Genomic DNA, 14,257 nt, shown 5'->3' with positions numbered 1-14,257 from the left:
ACACATGACATATGTAACTGAGAAAGAGATAAATATCGATAGATATCAATTATGCAAATTGATACTTAATTTGCATAATTAATGACAAAATACTATAAATCCATAGTGGTAACTGATGGGGATTTCATTTTTGCACCATTTGGAAGTTAAGTAAATGTGGCCACTATTAGACACAAATCTTGCATAGAGGGCCTCATTTACATAATTTATGAGGAAATGGTACGATATCTTTGTTGTGAAAACAAGATTTTCATACATTGGACAACTTGTGTTATTTTGGTAGAGAAGGTGATCGACTGATACGGTTAAATTATGCGAGGTCCTTATTTGCATATGGGTTAAAAACGAAAACGTTAACAGAGACCACCGTCGCCATGGCAACATCTTTTTATGTTGCCAATCTTGTTGTATTTGTTTGCTTGTATCGTATACCCTTTAAACCGCCTCATGACGTAAAACACAATTTTTTGACAATGCAAGCAAATGCGGACAGATTTATTTGATCCAGTCACACAGGGAAGGACCTCTACTCATTTCCATAAGTGTATTTCTAACGCCTCCTCCAGCTCTTACTGTTCTATCCGACTATCCGAAGCGCGTCCCTAACCGAAGCTAGATCCTCATTTTGCACCTGAGTGTTCCGTCTAGTCTCCAAGCAGACCTACGGGTTGGCAAAGACCGTATCCAACAGGCAGAAGGAGTTTTTATAGCCAACCCAAGTCTCATAGCCAACCCAAGGTCTGCCAGAACTCAAACAGGGCGGAGCATTTCTATTCAATAAAGGTGTCGCTGCCCCTCCTCGTGGTAATGTTAAGTTCTGGCAGACATTGGGTTGGCTATGAGACTTGGGTTGGCTATAAAAACTCCTTCTGCCTGTTGGATACGGTCTTTGCCAACCCGTAGGTCTGCTTGGAGACTATGTTCCGTCCACCCAAGGAGGTTTAATAAACCTCCTTGGTCCACCTGAGAACTAAAGGAATGCACATGATGTACTACTTCCGGTGATATGTGCACGTACTCACGCACATGCGCAGTACTTTCATCCAACATGGCCGCCGACTTCCCACCACTTCCGTCAATGACAGCAGAAATTGCCGGGATATTTTTTCCGATCCTCGCTCAATTCCACACTTTCACAGGTACGTCAGATTCATATACATCAACCTGATCCTAACCAACATTTCAGCATACATTATGTGAAACAAACAGCCGCATTTAGGTGAAATTCGGACGATTTGGGGCGTGGTGTACGCTCAAGGTTTACAAAAATCAGAGCCATAAAATCTGACACAAATTTATTTATTCCCAACGATATTTGCCCTATTTTGTCAACATCATCCAACATAACGCAAAAACAATTTCGTACACGTTATACCAAAGGTTATAAGATAGAGGCAAGAGTGAAGAAATGTTTGTTTTTTGGTGGAAGTTTTGCCATATATAGGTCAGTCCACGTACCACAGCTATCTACCGTGCATATTAATATTGATTAGGGGGAGAGAGAGCGAAGCACTTTACCACGAGATCGTGACAACAATTCTGTTTTAGCTTTCCTTTCGGCTGTGTAGTCCGATGTGAACGAAAATTATGGTTTATTTTTGATGTGAGAAAGGGAGGCCGTGTTTGTGTTATTTTAGAACAACAGTCATTGTTTTTTTGTACGTGAAGACTGTTTTTTCCACCCCCTCCCGTTTATTTTGATAACACACACTGATACAGATGGGTTTTGTTTGCATGTAAAATAGATCAATCAAAAGTCTTAATTTCTTCCAGATGTTTAGAAATGTTCCTTTTTTTATTGATGACTCAGACTGAAATCATATATGTTTCTGATTTCTGTTTCCTCCCCTAGAGCCTTGTTGTTGTCACTTCTGACCTTTTGACCCCACATGAAGCAGACTGTATCTGCCCGACTTTTCACAGTCTCCTCGGTTGCCAATTTGACCCTCTCTCCGTAGCCGACTCCCTTCAAACATTTGACTCTATTTGGCCAATTTCTACTATTTTCCCAGCGACCGGGGGAGACTGGTAGAGTCTAAATCTCAGGGCTCAAAGTTCATTTTTGGGAATAAGCCCATTCGTAGATTCGAGTACGCATGTGCAGGCAAATATGCAAATTAACGGTTTCCTTACTGGGTGCTCAGTATGGAACCCGTGGAGAAAATGGCGTCGATACTCCGCTCCCTGTACGGAAGAAAGTTCCGCACTAGAATTCCAGTATGGAATGGCTTTATTCCAGTACCGAAGCTTCGTCAGCACTGGACGTTCAGAACTGAATCTTGTTTCAGTAATCGTTTTCCAGAGCTGAGCTGCTCTCGGTACTCGGGTTCCAGTATGGATATGCGTTCCGGCTGGTCCAGAAGTCATCCAGTACTGGTTACCCAGTGCGGAGGTCATTCAGCACTGGATAACCGAGTGCTGATTGACGGTGGTAACAGGTTCCTTACTGGACTTACCAGTAATAGTGAATTTCCAGAACTGGAAGCTGAGTTATCAAATTATTTCGGAACTGGACTTCCTGTAGTAACGTTCTATTAGAACTGGGACGTTCCAGTACTAATACTAGAACATGAGCGTGGAAGCCCAGATCTGTTGGCACTAACCGACGTATGAACTATTGGTCCATAATGATTTAATTCTACTGAATAATCTGAAGAAAAAAAATGACGACTCAACTTTTGAGACATCTTCTATATAAGTATATATGTGGTCTTTTTCCTTCCAAAAAATCGCTTCAAATACATGTAAAAGTACATACAGGAACATGTACAACTATAGATTTCCACGTGTGCGACAAAGTAGCTTGTTGTTTTTATGAACAATAGGTTACATGTAGACAGCTAGCAGGTTATCTACCTGTGCAGCAAAGTAGCTTGTTTTTTGTGTGCAAACGATAGGTAAGTACAGGAATACAACTACAGTCAAACCTGCCTAGGCGACCACCTTTTCAACGCGACCACCTGGCCATGGCGACCGCTTTTTCTCGGTCCCGAAAATTTTCCCCATAGGCACAAGCATTAATCTGCCTGCACAAGGCGACCACCTGTCCAACGCGACCGCCACGAATTGGAACCGCACAGAGCACAATCCCTGCCCATGGCGGCCGCCAAATTTTCAAGCGTGTGGTGACATCGGATCATTTTGCTGTCGGATTTCAAGGAAATGTTTTCAAGACTTGGAAGGACAAAAATATGGACAAATTTATATGGAATAGCAATGTTATAGCATCGATTCCTCCATTAAGTGTTTTAATAAAACGTTCCCCCTATCCCTATAAACATTGTAAAGACAAATGTTTGTGATGTTGTTGTGCCTATCGTAATCTTATACTAGTAGTTTACCGCAAACTCAGTTCGGTTTAAACTAAATTTTCAAAACAAATACGTAGTGCATGGCGTCAAAAAGTCAGATTTCACAGAAATAACTATCTATTTCTTGTATTTTCAACAAAAATGTGTCTGTGTCTTACTAAATTCCGCCGAAAAATGACTTCGCGGCGGGAAAAACATCGGGCGAGAAATGTTGTTCACTGGTCCCGACGCCATCTTGGACCAAGTTGGCGCGACCCGGATTTGGCGTACCGCTGACCTTTCTAAAACACGATGCTTTTGTGTATGAACATTTACGAATACTGTAGTTATTGATGAAAATCAATATTCTTATTTTCTTTTTATTTCCATGAATCTCAAACCTTTATTGGATGCTGTGCGTTCTGCTGCACTCAGACTTACCTTTCGATGCGGTCGCACAGAGCTTGGTGGCGCGGCGCGACGAAATATTCACCTTGAAAATCACACTGTTCCGTTTTCATCTTTAGTTGTCAGATCGAAAACTTTTTGACCCTTTTATCCAGCGGTCGGCGCCCCAAAAAAGGCTGGGACCAGCTGGTGTTTTCTAGGGATTTGTCTTAGGCCTTAAAACTTCGATGATGTGCGTGTGTGTGTACTATTTATGTAAGGTGTGAATGCGGGAGGGCGCTGCGAGATCATCGAGGCAACCATTGTTTTGTAGTCAAAATTATGACGAAAATTTGTACACGATGTAGCGGGGAAAATGTAATTTTTTTAGGATCTTTCTGTCAATGAGAATTGAACCTGGTCCCCACCAGTCATGCTGTCTCAATTCACATAATTTTCCATCCATTTACATACTGTATTTGAAAACCTCGACCTGGAAACATGTGAGTGGAATCCTCTTCATGGCGACCACCTGTCCATCGCGACCGTTTTCGCTCGGTCCGCCGGGTGGTCGCCTTGGGCAGGTTTGACTGTACCATATTTTCTTGATTAAAGTACGCACCCAATTAAAGTACGCACCCCTGATTTGGGGCTAGTTCCAGACAAATTTGCAGAACTGAAACATAAAGTCAAAAACCCCAAATAAAGTATGAACCCCTTCTCCGCTGATCAAATTCATGGTGTTCCTTCTATTATCTCCAGGTCATTTTTCTTATACAGTATCAAGGACTACTAGTACTACATAATGCCATTCCTTAGATTCATAAAAGATTCTCTTGTTTACTCCGCCAGCATCGTCTCTGCAAACTTGAGGATAGCTTATGACAAGTTACAAATTGGCAGCAGGTATTGAGCCATGCATTGTTTCACCGCAGCTGGGTTCCTGGTTTGATTAAGCAAGGGTTTGAGTTTGAGGTCCTTTTCCAATTTTTTCTGGCAATAACCCCAAATAAAGTACGCACCCTGACTTTAGCAATGATTTGTGATGCCTTTTGTATTTTGAAATGTTTAAAAAGTGCGTACTTTATTCGAGACAATACGGGTAAGAGATAGATTTCTGTAGTCTCAACAGTCGTTCCAGTCCTGACAGGAGGGTTCCTACTAGTACTGAGGCTGCCCAGCACAGGAATTCCAGTACTAAGAAAGTCTCAGCACTGGAGCTCCTGTGCTGACGACCGCTTCCGTACTGGTTGTCCAGTGCTGACAAAGGAACCTGTTACTTTTGTATATTTGCCATGTGCAGTGCCAAAGATGAAGGCCCCTGGCTTGTATACAGTCCTTGTCTGACATTGTCTCAATTTGCATAACAATGCCCAGACGGGTTTGTTAATGTCGCAGGCCCAGGGGCCTTCACCTTTGACACTGCACATGCGTATTCGAATCTACGAATGGGCTTATAGGTGCACAGGTGCACCTAATTTCAACATTTAGGTGCACAGAAAGAATTTTTGCCGCACAACATACAATATATCAAACAAAGCATAATATATTAATAACAAAGGTTGTAACTTGTATTGCTTTTTCTAATTTCAAGAATATTCTATACAATAGTACCTCTACTCTATGGCCTACAAAATTACCTCTTAGCTCCAATTTTGGGTCCACAAAAGTGCCAGTGTTCTCGCCAGGCCTTTTCAGCACAGGGGCCCCCGATGCTGTGATCTGGACCCCGATGCTGTGTTTCAATGAGCATAGGGGTGTTTCTTTCTGGGAAGAACCTTCATAAGTCTAATAAAAAGGTCATATTTGGCTTTAGAATGAGGATGTGACAGAGGAAAAACTTAACTTCACAATATTTATCCTTCAAAATGCAGGAAATAGTGTCTTATTTGGTTATGAATTTCAAAATTTTGTGTGGGAAGATGCCACACTCCCAACCGTTATCATGTCTTTGGCACGCCGCAAGTGACTTGCACCACGCAATTTAGTTGGTCTTCTGTACCTGACCCCTACGCTGTGAAAAAATCCTGGTGAGAACACTGAGTGCATACACAGTGCTCGGGCAGTAATTGATCAGTTGGATATAAGGAGAGAATGGGTTGTCGGTCGTGTTTGGCCCTAGATAGCATTTCATCATCATCATCATCATCATCATCATCTCCATTTGAGTCGGGAATGGCTGTCCAATTTTCCTGGGAGTCGTGAAATGGGCGTAAGCTAGTCGTTGATGCAGCCCTTTCAAACCAAATTAACTTTCCGACAACGGGAAACCTACCACAGTTGTCTACCGAAACAAATATGGCTGACTCTGGGACACTCGGGCGGCATGTCAACTCTGGCGAGTGAAAGGATGCCATGGTGACGGTTTCCGTGACTACAGGAATGATTGACAGCTTGGAGGACGTACCATGTGGAATGGGGTACGTGGCTCCCATGAGTGACGGGATATGGACACACGTCACCGAGGTGACAGTTTCTGTGCTACCAAATGATTGACATTTGAGTTGAGGGCACCAAACCGCACCATGTGCAAAGGGGTACGGGGCTCACAGGCGTGACTTGTCCAGATTTTGTTTAAAAATCGTCCTCAGATTTTGATGATGAGAATGAAATAAGCCAGCCTTCAAAGAAATGTGAAGTCATCAAGTGCATATGTAGATCATCGTTAACGTCAACATTAATTAAAAAAAGGTGTCTACTTACATACTTACATGCTTAGTTTACTGTAGAAGGTTATAAATTAAACACCTCCTTGCTTTACTATGTTAATCAAATGCTATACAGTCAAACCTGCCCAAGGTGACCACCCGGGGGACCGAGCAAAAACGATCGCGATGGACAGGTGGTTGCCATGAGGAGGATTCCACTCATAACATGTTTCCAGGTCGAGGTGTTGAAATATGCTACTACGTAGATGGATGGAAAATTATGTGATTTTAGACAGCATGACCCCCACCAGCTGCAGGTTCAATTCTCATTGACAGAAAGATCCTACAGAAATTACATTTTCTGTTATCGTTGTAATATTCGTATACTGCTACATCGTGTACAAATTTTCGTCATGATTTTGACTAAAAAAGAATGTCAATCTGCCTCTATGATCTCGCAGCGTATTCACACGTTACGTTAAGAGTACACACACACACACGCGCGCGCACATAAGATCTAGGTTTAAGGCCTAAGACAAATCCATAGAAAAAACCTGCTGACCCCAGACTTCTTTTGGGCGCCGACCGCTGGATAAAAGGGGCAAAAAGTTTTCGATCTGACAACTTAAGGATGAAAACGGAAAGTTGTGATACCGCTCCCGACCACATTGAAATGTAACAGTGCAGCATAACGCACAGCGTCAGCGATTACAAGCAAGCAGCGCCCAATAAAGGTGTGTGAGAGTCATAAAAATAAAAAGAAATAAGAATGTTAATTTTCATCAACAACAGGAGTATTCCAACTGTTTGTACACAGAAGCGTTGTGTTTTAGAAAGGTCAGTGTTATGCTGCCCTGAAACCAAGATGGCGTCACGGACCGAGGAACAACCGTCTCAACCGACGTTTTGCCCTCCACGAAGTCATTTTCCGGCGGAACTTAGTAAGACAGAGACACATTTTTGTTGAAAATACAAGAAATGGCTAGTAATTCTGTGAAATCTGACTTTTTGACGCCATGCACTGTGTGATCGTTTTGAAAATTGAGTTCAAACCGAACCGAGCTTGCGGTATAACGATGGGCACAACAACATTGATATTCAAGTACTCACAAACCTTTGTATTTACAATGTTTATAGTGGGAACGTTTTACTATCTTCTCTAAAGGAGGTCGATTACCAAAAAATTGTTTCTTTATGTTCAATGATAATGTCATAGAAATTGTAATGTCTTACTGTTACTTAGGTATAGTTGTAAGCGCGGCTGGTACGTTCAAGGCCAATAACAAACAGTTATCCAGCAAGGGACTAAAATCTTTGTTCAGTATCAGACAATCACTAGACAACGCTGATGCTTTATTAACAGTTAAAAACAAACTTTTCGACACATGTGTTAAACCCGTTCTACTATACGGGTCTGAGATATGGGGGTCATTTAAAAGCTCAAAGTTTTGTCCTATTGAGTCCATACACTTAAAATTTTGCAAATACGCACTCAATCTTCCAAGAACAGCTTGCAACCTTGCAGTACGGGCAGAACTAGGGAGGTACCCCCTTCACTTAGAGGCCTCCCTAAACGCCATTAAATACTTTCTTAGGATGCGCCACAACGTACCAGCTGACAGCTTACAAGCCGACGCCCTGTTATGCCAACTTCAATTAGAAGCCAATGGCACAAAATGCTGGGCGTCCGGTGTCTGTAGCATGCTAGAGGAATGCGGTTATGCCTTCGTTTGGAGTGCACAAGTATCCTTAGGAACAAATTTGTCACTTATTATCAACTCCATTAGTCAACAATTAAAAGACATCTATACTCAATCATTCTCATCCGAAATCCACAACGATAACAGAGATAAATTTTACAGCAACAAACTCCGAACTTACCGTCTGTTTAAAACATTGTATAAAGAAGAAGTCAAAAATTAGAGTATTTATCCATTAGCAACATCAAACACAGAGTGGCCACTACTAAACTCAGGGTTACTCTCACCTCTCAAATAAACGTACCGGTACGTTTGTTTTTTTTCGCCTATTTTTCCACCCGGTACTTTCTTATTCTAGACGGTACGTTTATTATTTTTTGAAAAATTGAGGCTTTGCAAACCAGGAATCCCTCTAAAATCGTAAGTTAAGGTTTTTCTGCCCATATTTCCCTGGTATTTTTGCTCGTAATTCGCTATTTTTCGGCCTACCGGCGTTGATTTTCTCGCCGCTTTGACGGCCTTGTGAAAAGTATCCTGGCGGCACTCGTAACATGTCGGTCGATATCGCTATGACGCTACAAAGTAAACCGGAAAATGAGACGCGACATTGACATTTTAAAATACAATTTTCATATATATTAAAGTCTTTGATAGTCTCTGTTTACATCGTAAACCAAAGCACGCTGATGAAAAACGTGAGGAGTAGGGTGCTCGCCTACACAGGGAATAATAATTTCCTGACCACTATATCCGTAGTATCGGCAGCGCGGCGGAAGAATTATTTGTTCGCAGAAGACATGTAACACGTTAAAACAACAATCATAACTTAACTTCCCTTGTGATATGTGTTTTGAGGCCACAAAATCTGTAAAACGGCAGAAATATTTCCGATATGATTCGGTAAACAACAGCGCGAAATCGCGAAACATGGCCGCCACTCTCAGGCATGGCGACAGTAAAACTAGCAGCATATTGCGTAGTGCGGATACCGATCTTTAAAATGATACCGTAAACGCATGGAAATATTATATTTTTTGGGCAACGATAGACACACAGCGCCATATTTATTTTCAGAGGGTTCGTTTTTTTAAATGATCGTAAGATTTTCTTATAAATGGTTTTATTCGCAAATTCATACAGAGCTAAAACAACATTGCAGCCTAATGATACAAAGTAAAAAGGCTGAATTACGCAGTTTCAGGGAATACACAACTGTACAAAATATCATCAATATTTACAAACCTAACCAAAACTGAACAACAAGGATATGTAGAAACGGTAGTAGGGTGATTACACAATAGGTATAAGTTACAATACGCTGTTCAGGAGTTTTGACAAGTACGGAATGGCACTGTTCCTGTACCTGTCAGATCTTATAAAGGGTATGCTAAGCTGGAAACCCCCTTTTAAGTCCATATTGTGAACTTTATTGCGGGTGGGGGGTAGCCAGGGTCGAAACGTTGGTGAATTCATCAGAGATTTTGCAAACTTAAGACAGAGTGATTCCCTTCTTGCTTTTAAAGTGCAGAGGTTAAAAGTTGAAAGTGCGTCAGCATAGGAAGTATAATTATTGCCAAGTATGATTCTGAGGGCACGTTTTTGAATGCGTTCAACTTCAAGTTGGTGGGATTGTAGAGTGGTTAGACCTGCGTGCCATACTGGGACTGCATATTCTATGACTGGTCGGACATATAGTAAATAAATTTCGCAAAGATCTTCAGTGCAGACACCAGAGCGTTTTAGCTTTTTAAGCCAGAAAAGGCGCGAGCTTGCTTTTTTTATGATTGTTGTGACATGTTTTCCCCATTTCATGTCGGCAGAAATCCAAACACCCAAAATACAGGCATCCTCAGTGTACTGAATGGCTTTGCCATTCAGTAACATTACAGGGGAAGGGGTAGGATCCTTTTGGCGGTTCATCGCGGGTTTCTAGTGTCAACACGTAATGGGTAACTTCTTAGTATGTGCGGTCTGTGACGTTGAGCTACTTTTACAGTCGATCTCTGTTCAATATTGTGGGATTTACCGCGGGAACTCGAAATCCGAGGGTCTCACTTTGTTTTCGACGCTATGGAGCAAAAGTTTATAGACATATTTCTTCTGTGGAAGGACTGTGTTCATATTTGTGTTTTTTTGTGGTTGATGTCTTTAGAAAATATGATCAGGTACATTTAACTTAAGTACTCTGATGATTTTTGTTATATGTCACTGATTGTCAGTCATAATAAAATGATATAACAATTTTCTTTGATCACTTGCTTCAAGTTCCAAGTAGAAAAAGCATGTATCATGTACATTTTCACTTGTTGAATTTGAAAGCACCGTGGCCCCCGGTTAGGGGTCATAGCGGGGAACCTATGCCCAATTTTTCAATATTACTATCATATTTTACGAAGAGGCGAGGAAGATCATCATGATTTGAACAAGCTATGGACAGTTATTCTGTTCAATATCTATATACTTAATAGGTATGGCATAATTGACTAAATATAAGTTACCTACCTGCTTATTATCTTATTTCCCTCTGACAGTGACAGTTGTACATGTATGGACACAGTTTACCTAGCCTCGACTGTCGATTTTTGAAAATTTTATTCCAGGGGGTACTTATATTACATTTTGAAAATTTGTCCGGGGGTACTTCTATTCCAGGGGGTACTTCTATTTGAGAGGTGAGAGTAGCTGCCACAGATTACATGTCGAAACAGGAAGGCACAACCGCACGCCTCTACAACATAGACTTTGTCAATATTGTAATTTAAATCAAGTAGAAGATGAGCAACATTTCGTCCTAGATTGTAAATTATACGATAGCGAAAGAAGTGTATTTTTTAACTTTATCAAAGAAAAATTCCCATATTTCGAACATCTAAATGCAACAGACAAATTCATATTTTTATTACGCTTGAATATATCCTTATATAAGAAATACTGTCTGTTCATACATTTACACATGTACAAAGAAGCGAGAAGAAGTCGACACTACTGGACTAGCTTAATTTAATAACACGTTTGTCTACTCTATATGTTTACAGCTTGTATTGTTGTATTTATATCCTTGTATGTTCCATGTGTTAAGTTAGACGACCTGTACCTAGCCCCTCGGGGCATGAATGCACAATAAAGGTCTTTCATTCATTCATTCATTCATTAAAACACTGCATGTAGGAATCAATGCTATTCATATATTTTTGTCCGTCAAACCGGTCAAGGTCTTAAAAATATTTCCGCGAAATCCGACAGCAAAATCCGATGTCACCACACGCTGGAAAGCCGTCGCCATGGGCAGGGATTGTATGTGTGTGTGTGCTCTGTGCGGTCCCAATTCGTGGCGGTCGCGTTGGACGGGTGGTTGCCTTGGGCAGGCCACTTAATGCTTGTTCCTATGGGGAAAATTTTTGGGACCGAGAAAAAGCGGTCGCCATGGCCAGGTGGTCGCGTTGAAGAGGTGGTCGCCTAGGCAGGTTTGACTGTACATTGTATTTGCAAGCGCTCAAGAACTCACGATAAATGTTGTTCTTTATTATTTTTCTGTCCTATTCAATGTGCAAAATCATAATCATTATTATTGCTACTAATTTCGATCTAAAGTGGAGGAATCCTGAAACATGCAAGGTAAATGATAAGATACAAATACATCTTACAACGATCAGGTACACAACCATAGCTGGAAACAACATAAGATACAATACAACATCAATATGTACAATGTACATGCAAACACGAACATCAATACATCCAAACAACATGAACAGTTCAACTGTGAATAGTTTCATCAGGTTGGTAGGTCTCTGAATAAAAGACTCTTTTTACACAACCAAGATCTAGAGATTTATTCCACCGACGTTTCGGTGACCATCTGTCGCCTTCTTCAAGGCAATTCTGACTGGTTCACATAGCAATGCAGCACAAGTGTTGCTGCTTATACATAATGAGATGCATTCCCAAATGCAAAATATTTACATATGTACAAATCACAGGAGATGACATCACTATGTAGTCCCAAACGTATAGAAGTGTAACACATACACAACTATCGATCAAAAAACAATGCAACGATTGTCATCTATTTCTTAATGATGCGGTCCCAAACGTGACTGAGTCTACATGTATATCCCCCCTCATCACGGTTCATGACTGGAGCGGATTTCCTGATCCATACAGCCTCCTTAATCCAATGAGTTACATGTAGTCTATTGTCCTCTCTGTCTCTATCACCTTGGCCCCATCCCTTGAAGAAGGTGACAGATGGTCACTGAAATGTCGGTGGAATAAATCTCTTGGTTATGTCTTTTTATTCAATGTACAGTTCAACATGAACAGAATATAAAGTATCAGTTCAGTATGAACAGAATATATGAAAGTATCAATACATACAACATAAACATAAGCCAGAAACTTATCTGCCAAAAATCACCAACATCCGTCCATGGCATCAAGAGTTATATCGCCAGCACCATCACTCCAAAAATCCCGACCAAAACTAGAGTTCAGCGATCCCATACCTTCGCAGAATGGTGCTAACGTTGTTTGAAAGATGTGTTTGAAAGGTCTGTTATGGATTGCATATTTAATGTATGATGATGTTCACCTTCATTTAACTTCTGAATACAAGAATCAAATTACTCTTATTTACAACTGTGGAATCATAGCATTTTCTCATCAATGAAGGAAATTATGTCCTTATTTACATAATCAATATATCAATCAGTACTAGGTTTCCTCTCTACAGTACCGCCCTGGTCATAGTTAACAAGGTGGAGCGTCAGTGACGCGTCAGAGCACCTTCATTGACGCGCTAGGCAATCGTCAGAGATATTCAGAAGCCTGTCAGAATTCGTCAGCATCCTGACAGAATTCGTCAGAGTTAAACTGTCAGCGCGGAAAACATGGCAGGTCTTTCAGTTTCGGCTGGATATAACGCCATATTTCACTGGGAAATACCGAAACACAAGCTCATCTAATATTTTTCTAGGTCTCACACAAAAATTAAATGAAAGGAGGCCGCCCAAATACTAGTATATAAGTAGGAGATCATTTCCGCATGCAGTCTGCTTGTTTTGACGATCGTCTGCCGGATCAGCATGCTACATGTCTGTGTTGCCGGTAAATGCGGTGAAAACTACGTTCTTCCAATAATTGTTTTATTGATTAACATTATTTATATCAAGAAATATAACATAAAAAATAAATAATATAATAGTATAAGATAAATATCAGGAGAGCGTTTCTGATCACAGCATTCTCATCCAGTGATGTGAACATGATTGCTGTTGACAAATTTCCTTCGATGTTTTGCAAACAGTACTGCATGACCGGCGCTAGCAGGGAATGCTGATTTCGTGATAAACAGAAAAACAACAGCCAAATAAAGATTTCATAAGTTAACGAGTTCCAAGACCTCATACCTTCGCCAAATGATTTTAACCTTTATGACTGACGTATTAGGAGTGTTTCTCATCAATTATAAATCATACCAGTTGATTGTCTTAAAATATAACATGTCCAAAGTATGAGCTTAACAAAGTATGAGCTTAAAAAAGAAGGTTATGCTAATATTTATCATCAATTATGCAAATGAGGCCCTTATTGGCATAATTTGATTCAATGATGTCCACATGCACATAACTTCCCGATGCCACAAAAAATATTAAATGTATGAAATTGCTGTCATTTACCAGTATGGAATTATAGAAGTTTCTCATTAAGTATGCAAATTAGGTCCACATTTGCATATTTTCTGTCTATCAACATTCCTCTCTTCCTCAGTTACAATTTGAATAGTCAGATCATGGAACAAAGCGAAGTTGCCTCATAAATTATGCAAATTAGAATCTGATTTGCATAATTATCGTCCAATCATACTAAGCATCCCACAAGCTATCTACATTCCAAAAATCATGACCATCCATCAAGGCCATCTTGAGTTACAGTATTTTCTCATTAATTATGCAAATGAGGTCTTCATCTGCAAAATTCGTATCAATGAATTTTTCACTCTTCCTCAGTTACATATGTCACATGTTTCAGAGTCCTATTATGCAATTTGACGGATGTACAAACTTTCCTCATTAATTATGCAAATTAGATACTGATTTGCATAAGAAGTATCTAATCATGTACATCATCACTCAAGCTATCTACTTACCATCCATCAAGCCCTTCTTGAGTTATGACCTTTCAAAGTCTGACGCAAAACCTGCTCCTGCAGTTCCAAAAAAGCCGATAGGGG

At 40.5% G+C, this 14,257-nt stretch overlaps 1 protein-coding gene across 7 annotated transcripts in view; it reads left to right on the top strand.

Moving 5' to 3' along the window:
- Window positions 1-1,015: 1,015 nt before the first annotated feature.
- The window catches only part of LOC136449003 (WD repeat and FYVE domain-containing protein 3-like), a 119,660-nt gene continuing 106,418 nt past the window's right edge, over window positions 1,016-14,257 (top strand). For all 7 annotated transcript variants that reach the window (XM_066448758.1, XM_066448757.1, XM_066448755.1 and 4 more), the window contains exon 1: window positions 1,016-1,139. The gene's annotated coding sequence lies outside the window, so the exon portion shown is untranslated. The remainder of the gene's footprint in view (window positions 1,140-14,257) is intronic.

Source organism: Branchiostoma lanceolatum, chromosome 14 (genome assembly GCF_035083965.1).
Source record: "Branchiostoma lanceolatum isolate klBraLanc5 chromosome 14, klBraLanc5.hap2, whole genome shotgun sequence".
In the NCBI taxonomy this organism is placed as follows: domain Eukaryota; kingdom Metazoa; phylum Chordata; class Leptocardii; order Amphioxiformes; family Branchiostomatidae; genus Branchiostoma; species Branchiostoma lanceolatum.
This window is presented reverse-complemented; position numbering and strand designations above follow the sequence as displayed.